We start from the raw sequence: 8,486 nt of genomic DNA on the forward strand, positions 1-8,486 counted from the left end.
CTTGTCCCTGGGTGGGAAGCATGAGAGCAACACAATAATAGCAGCAGCTGTGCTTTTTAAATATCTCCCTCCTACTGAAATAGGGTTGTTCAGTGAGATGCAAACCTGGTGTGTAATTATATATTTACAAGGCATACATAATAATAGCTGGATGCTAAACACTAAGGAAGTAAAATGAAAAATAAAAAAAATACTGAGTAGTGAATGTAAAGAAGCTACAAATACTCTGCTGCTCAGCGTACCATGCACAGTCCTTTATGAATAAATTTCATGTGTGCAAATGAAGTAAGAGAAGTTAATTTGACAGCTAACAATATCAAGTGGATAAATTACCCTTTAGAAAACTGTTATGAATTTAGATAGTGTTTCTCCCAATTTTCTCAAGCTTTGGTGGGTGAAATTGTTAGACCTGGGTTTTTCTCGCTTCTAAAAATAGAATTGTAGTGATTCGTGGTTAGTGAGGTGGTTTGAACTGTGTCAACTTGCTTAATCTGAAATGTGTTGTCCCAGAATTCCCTGCAGGGTTCTGCATCAGAGCAATGTGTATGCAATTTGGAAAACAGAGGTAACGCAGCAGCCATTGATTGAAGTAGTTATATTTACATGCAATGACAGAAACGAGCAAAGATGCCACAGGTTCTAACTTGTCCTCCTTCTCCCTGGCTCCACATCCAGCTTTTTTCCCTCCTGCCAGACTCACCAGCTGTGGCTTCAGGTCCATCTACAGACTATGAGTTGTGGACCTTCAGAAGCAGCTGAAGCAAAGAAATTCCCACTGATTACTTTACTTTATTAAAATAAAATTTTTTAAAAATTTTGTTATTTCAATAGCTTTTGGGATACACATGATTTTTGGTTACATGGATAAATTAGATGGTAGTGAATCCTGAAATTTTCAGGTGCCTTTCACCCAAGTAGTGTACATTGTACATAATATGTAGTTTTTTTTATACCTACCCCTCCATTCTAATCTCTCCCTTCTGAGTCTCTAAAGTTCATTATATCACTCTATATTCCCACAGCTTAGCTCTCACATGTAAGTGAGAATGTACAGTTTTTGGTTTTCCACTCCTGAGTTCCTTCACTTAGAATAATAGCCTCCAGCTCCATCCAAGTTGCTGCCAAAGACATTATTTTGTCTCTTTTTATGGCAGAGTAGTATTCCATGGTGTATATATACCTATACATACAATATTTTTTTTATCCTCTTGTTGGTCTACACTTAGTTTAGTTCCATATATTTGCAATTGTGAATGGTGCTACTATAAACATATGTTTGCAAGTTTCCTTTTCATATAATGACTTTTTTCCTTTGAGTAAATACTCAGTAATGGGGTTGCTGGATCAAATGACTGTTCTACTTTTAGTTATTTAAGGAATCTCCATACTGTTTTCCATAGAGGTTGTACTAATTTACATTCCCACTAGTGATGTAAAAGTGTTCCCTTTTCACCACTTCCACATTAACATCTATTGGCTTTTGATTTTTTTAATAATGGCCATTCTTGCAGGAGTAATGTGGTACCTCATTGTGGTTTTAATTTGCATCTCCCTGATTATTCATGATGTTGAGCATTTTTTATACTTTTGTTGGCCATTTGTGTATCTTCTTTTGAGAAATATCTATTCATGACCTGTGCCCACTTTTGATGGTATTATTTCTTTTTTCTTGCTGATTTGTTTGAGTTACTTGTAGATTATGAATACTAGTTCTTGTTGGATGTGTAGTGTGCAAATATTTTCTCCTATTCTGTGGGTTATCTGTTTGCTCTGCTAATGATTTCTTTTGCTGTGCAGAAGCTTTTTAGTTTAATTGCATCCCATTTATTAATTTTTGTTTTTGTTTCATTTGCTTTTGGGGTCTTAGTCATGAATTCTTTGCCTAGGTTGGCCGGGTGCGGTGGCTCTCGCCTGTAATCCCAGCACTTTGGGAGGCTGAGGTGGGTGGATCATGAGGTCAGGAGATCGAGACCATCCTGGCTAACACGGTGAAACCCCGTCTCTACTAAAAATACAAAAAATTAGCTGGGCGCGGTGGCGGGCGCCTGTAATCCCAGCTACTCGGGAGGCTGAGGCAGGAGAATGGTGTGAACCCAGGAGGTGGAGCTTGCAGTGAGCCGAGATCACACCGCTGCACTCCAGCCTGGGAGACAGAGCGAGACTCCTCTCAAAAAAAAAAAAAAAAAAAATCGAGAATTCTTTGCCTAGGTCAATGCCTAGAAGAGTTTTTTCAATATTGTCTTCTAGAATTTTTGTGGTTTCAGGTTTTATATTTAAGTCTTTGATCCATATTGAGTTGACTTTTGTATAAGGTAAGAGATAAGGATCCGGCTTAATTCTTCTGTATGCGGCTTGCCAGTTTTCCCAGCACCATTTATTAGATAGGATGTCCATTTCCCAAGTTATGTTTTTGTATGCTTTGTCAAAGATCAGTTGGCCGTACAAATTCGGCTTTATTTCTGGAATCTCTTTCTGTTGCATTGACCCATGTGCCTACATTTATGCCAGTACGATGCTGTTTTGGCAACTATAGCCTTGTAGTATAATTTGAAGTTCAGGAATGTGATGCCTCCAGATTTGTTCTTTTTGCTTAGGATTGCTTTGACTATTCAGGCTCTTTTTTGGTTCCATATGAATTTTAGGATTGTTTTATTTCTAATTCTGTGAAAATGACGTTGACATTTTGCTAGCAATTGCATTGAATCTGTGGATTACTTTGGGCAGTATGGTCGTTTTCACAATATTAACTCTTCCAATCCAAGAGCATGGGATGTGTTTTCACTTGTTTATGTCATCTATGATTTCTTTCAGAAGTGTTTTTGTAGTTCTCCTTGTAGAGATCTTTCACCTCCCTGGTTAAGTATATTCCTAGGTATTGCTATTATTATTATTATTATTATTATTATTATTATTATTTGCAGATGTTGTAAAAGAGATTGAGTTCTTGATTTGATTCTCAGCTTGGTCACTGTCGATGTATGGCAGTGCTACTGATTTGGGTACATTGTTTTTGTAACCTCAGACTTTATTGAATTCATTTATCAAATCTAGGAGCCTTTTGGAGGAGTCCTTAGGATTTTCTAGTTATACAATCATATCATCTGCAAACAGTGATAGTTTGACTTTCTGTTTTCCAATTTGGATGCCCTTTCTTTCTTTCTCTTGTCTAATTTATCTGGCTAGGACTTCCAGAACTATGTTGAATAGGAGTGGTGAAACTGGGCATCCTTGTCTTGTTCCTGTTTTCAGGGGGAATGCTTTCAACTTTTCCACATTCAGTATGATGTTGGCTGTGGGTTTGTCATATACGCCTTTTATTATTTTTAGATAAGTCTCTTCTATGTCTGGTTCACTGAGAGTTTTTATCATAAAGGGATGCTGGATTCTGTTGAATGCTTTTACTACATCTATTGAGATGATTATATGGTTTTTGTTCTTGATGTATCACATTTATTGACTTGTGTACTTATGTTAAACCATCCCTGAATCTCTGGGATGAAACCTACTTGATCATGGTGTATCATCTTTTTGATGTGCTGTTGGATTCAATTTGTTGGTGTGTGTTGCTAATGTTTTGTTGAGGACAACTGCGTCTATATTCATCAGGGATACTGGTCTGTAGTTATGTTTTATGTTACGTCCTTTCCTGATTTTGATATCAGGATGATACTGGCTTCATAGAATGATTTAGGGAGGATTCTCTCTCAATCTTTTGGAATAGTTTGAATAGGATTGGTATCAATTCTTCTTTGAACATCTGGTAGAATTCAGCTATGAATCCATCTGGTCCTGGGTTTTTTGTTGGCAATTTTTTTTATTACTGATTCAATCCTGCTGCTTGTTATTTGTCTGTTCGGGGTTTCTATTTAATCCCGATTTAATCTAGGAGGGTTGTATGTTTCCAGGAATTTATCCATTTCCCCTAGGTTTTCTAGTTTGTGTGCCTAAAGGTATTTGCGGTAGTCTTGAATGATCTTTTGTATTTCTGTGGTGTCAGTTGTAATGCCTATAGTTTCATTTTTAATTGAGCTTATTTGGATCTCCTCTCTTCTTTTCTTGGTTAATATCACTAATGGTCTATCAATTTTATTTATATTTTCAAATAACTAGCTTTTGTTTCATTGATCTTTTGTATTTTTGGTTGTTGTTCTATGCCAATCTTTGCTATTTCTTTTCTTCTGCCAGCTTTAGGTTTAGTTTGTTCTTGTTTCTCTAGTTCCCTGAGGTGTGACATTATGTGTTGATTTGTGCTTTTTCAGACTTTTCAATGTAGGCATTTCACACTAAAATTTTCCTCTTAGCAATGATTTTGCTGTATCCCAGAGGTTTCAATAAATTGTGTCATTATTATCATTCAATTCAAAGAATGTTTAAGTTCCATCTGGATTTATTTATTAACCCAGAAATCCTTCAGGGGCAGATTATTTAATTTCCATGTATTTGTATGGTTTTGAGTTTGGAATTGATTTCTAGTTTTATTCCACTCTGGTCTGAAAAGATAATTGATATGATTTTGATTTTTAAAAGTTTATTGAGACTTGTTTTGTGGCCTGTCATATGGTCTATCTTGGAGAATATTCCATGTGCTAATGAAAAAAATGTATATTTTGCAGTTCTTGCTTGCTTATTGCTAAGGTAAGCATCTAGTGCTTTCCCAAAACCCTCTTATTGCCCCTCCATCCTTCAGGAGGAAACACCACCCTCCTGGATTCTTTCTTGACGTGTAACCTGGGGCCCTGGAGCTGGCCCTGTGAATGACGGGGGATCAAAACCAGGTCCTGTAGCTACTGGGGGGAGCTGAAGTGGTAAGACCACATGCTTGGGTATAAAGTTCTGTAAATATCTGTTAAGTCCATTTGCTCTGGAATCTGGTTTAAGTCCATTATTTCTTTGTTGACTTGCTGCCTTGATGATCTGTCTAGTGCTGTCAGTGGTATGTTAAAATCTCCCACTATTATTTTGTTGCTGTCTATTTCATTTCTTTGGTCTAGTAGTAATTGTTTTAGAAATCTGGAGCTCTGTTGGGTGCCTATAAATTTAGGATTGTAATATCTTCTTGTTGCATTGGTCCTTTTTTCGTTATATAATAACCTCCTTTGTTTTTTTTTAACTGCTGTTGCTTTGAAGTCTGTTTTGTCTGATATAAGAATAGCTATTCCTGCTCACTTTTGGTTTCCATTTGTGTGAAATATGTTTTTCCACCCCTTTACCTTGAGTTTATATGAATCCTTTCATGTTACCTGAGTCTCTTGAAGACCACGGATATTTGATTTGTGATTTTTTATATCCTTTCTGCCATTCTGTATATTTTAAGTGGAGCATTTAGGCCATTTACATTTAATGTTAATATTGAGATGTGAGGTACTATTCCCTTTTATCATGTTAATTGTTACCCAGATTGTTTGTTGTTATTATTGTTGTTGTTGCTGTGTTATTTTTTTACAGGCCCTGTGAGTTTCAGGCTTTCAAGAGACCTATTTTGGTGCATATCAAGTTTTTGTTCCAAGATTTAAAACTCCTTTTAACAGGTCTTGTAGTACATATTTAGTAGTGATAAATTCCCTCAGCATTTATTTGTACGAAAATGACTATTTCCCCTTTATCTATGAAACTTAATTTTGCTACTGGACACAAAGTTCTTGGCTGGCGGTTATTCTGTTTAAGGAGGCTGAAGATAGGACCACAATCCCTTCTGACTTGTAAGATTTCTGCTGAGAAGTATGCTGTCAACCTGATAGGTTTTCTTTATAGGTTACCCGATGCTTTTTTTTTTCTGCTTTTAGAATTATTTCCTTCACATTGACTTTAGACAGCCTTGTGACTATATGTCATGGTGAAGATCTTTTTGCAATGAATTTCCCATGAGTTCTTTGAGCTTCTTAGATTTGGATATCTAGATCTCAAGCCAGGCACGGGAAGTTTTCCTCAATTCTTTCCTCATATAACTTTTCCAGATTTATTGTTTTCCTTTCTCTTTCAGGAACACCAGTGATTCATAGGGTTTTCTGTCAGGCTTCTGAGCCCAAGCCTGCATGTATACATCCAGATGGCCTGAGACAACTGAAAAGTACAAAAGAAGTGAAAAAGCCAGCTCCTTTCTTAACTGATGGACAAACCTTACAACATTCCAGTATGACTTGTTCCTGCCGTGTCCCAACTGATTGATCGATGGACCTCGTGACATTCTTCTTCTGGAAAATGAGTCTTATGATCTCCCCACCAAGCACCTTGCGACGCCAACCCCTGCCCACAAAAGAAAAACCCCCTTTAACTGTAACTTTCCACTGCTTATCCCAGTCCCATAAAAGTGCCGCATCTCTAACTCCCTTCACTGACTCCTTTCTCGGACTCAGCCCACTTGCACCCAAGTGAATAAACAGCTTTGTTGCTCACACAAAGCCTGTTGGTAGTCTCTTCACATGGACGCATGTGATATTTTCCATTTTACATAATCCCATTTTTCTTGGACACTTTGCTCATTTCTTTTGATTCATTTTTCTTCATTTTCATCTGATTGGGTTAATTCAAAAGTTTGTTCTCAACTTCTGAAATTCTTTCTTCTGCTTGTTCTATTATTAATACTTTTCACTGCATTTTATAATTCCCTAAGTGTGTATTCCATTTCCAGAAATTCTGATTGGTTTTTCTTTATGATAGCTATCTCTCTAGAAAATTTTTCATTCATATCCTGAACTGCATTTTAATTTCATTATGATGGTTTTCACCTTTCTCTCATATTTCATTGAGTAGCTTGATAATCAACCTTCTGCATTCCTTATCTAGTATTTCAAAGTTTTCATCTTGGTTCGGATACATTGCTGGAGAGCTAGTGTGATCTTTCGGAGGTGTTATAGAACCCTTTTTTGCCATATTATGAAAGTTACTTTTCTGGCTCCTTCTCAATTGAGTAGACTATTTCTTCTAATTATTCTTGAATTTATGTTTGATTTGACTGTTTTTTAAAATTTCTTTTTTCCCCTAATCATGTGATTTTAATGCCGATGGTTTATTACAGCCTAATTCTATACTTGGTGATTTCAATGGTAAAGACTCTGTTAGAGTTCCTTGGCTATAGACAGTCTTTATATAAATGGTTTTCTCATATGCTGCTTATAGTAGCAATGTGCTCAGTGTGTGAGCAAGTTTACTGTTGCCTATGGGGTTGGAATGTTAGTAGTCTCTTGGAGCTTATTTCATTCTCCCATGTCATGCACTCCTTTATTTATTAATTTTTCCCCAGTATTTTATTTAGTGGTTTAATGGTTCAGGCTTCAGGACAGTAGGGGAAGTGTCCCTGGGTAGGAACCAACTGTAGCTAAAGCAGGTGGGTAAATGCAATACCCAGTGATGAACAGAGGTCCCAGCCTTGAGAGAAGTGGCTGGAGGAGCTCTCCATGAGTCACACTGAGGTCATGTCAAGAGAAAGGGGGGAAGCCACCTAAGCTCCCCTAACAGTTCAGTAGGAAAGCTATCCATCCCTCAGACACACTCCTGCCTCAGCTCTCTGGCTATTCAGATTAGACAAGCACCTCTTTTCATCTGTAGGAATGTGGATGTTCCAAGTAGTGGGGATTGTGACTCTGTCTCTCATGCAATCCTGAACCTGGAGGGTGCTCCTCCAGTGGGGATGCAGTACCCTGACATGTTCCAGAAAGATTATCTATAGTTGCACCTATGCAGAGTTCCTGTGATAGAAGCCCCCACTATGTCTGCTGTGGTGGGTAAGTGGGGAAAGATGTCCCCTACTCTAAGACCCTTCGTGTGCAGTAGGGATATCAGACTATTGGGTTAGAACTGCAGACTTGCCGTGCTGAGCCAAGCACTGCAACTGTACCTCTGCTGAAAGAAACTTCCCACCAATGCAAAGATCTGGTGCTCACATTCTGCTGTCCACATTCCTCTGTCCCACAGGGTGTTCTTTTAATATGGTACACTCCCCCTTCCCCTAGGAGTGGGAGTCCGTGGGATCCAGACTACTGTCAGTGTTGTTGCTTCTCTGGGTCTAGCTGCCCAGCAAAGTTACTACATTCAAGGCTGGTGCTGGGGAATGTCTCCAAGGGATCCAGTGATGTGATCTTTCCTCAAGTCTCCCAGCAGTGGGTAGCAGCATCAGCTCTAATGAGGGTGGCAATGGAGTGACATAGACTCTGTGAGATTCTTTAGTTATAGATAACCTTAGTTTGTTGGCTTTCTTGAATGCTGGTTATAGTAATAATGAACTCGTCATGTGGAAAGACCCAGGACCTCCTGGTTAGCCAGAGTGCTGCAGACAGTGGTGATAGCTGAGGTCGCACAGCCGTTTTCTCCTTCCTGGGAGCAGTGTTATTCTATCAGGAGATGCTGTAATGGACTGTGTTGATTGGCCTCCAGTCAGAAGGTAGTGCTTGCAAAAGAGCACCGCCTGAGGTGGTAGCAGTGGGATTTTTGCTTGCCTTATGTTGCCCAGGAGGGTAATGGTTTCTCAGGCAATGGGTGGGGCCATAAAG

The sequence above is a fragment of the Pan troglodytes genome, chromosome 3 (assembly GCF_028858775.2).
Source record: "Pan troglodytes isolate AG18354 chromosome 3, NHGRI_mPanTro3-v2.0_pri, whole genome shotgun sequence".
In the NCBI taxonomy this organism is placed as follows: domain Eukaryota; kingdom Metazoa; phylum Chordata; class Mammalia; order Primates; family Hominidae; genus Pan; species Pan troglodytes.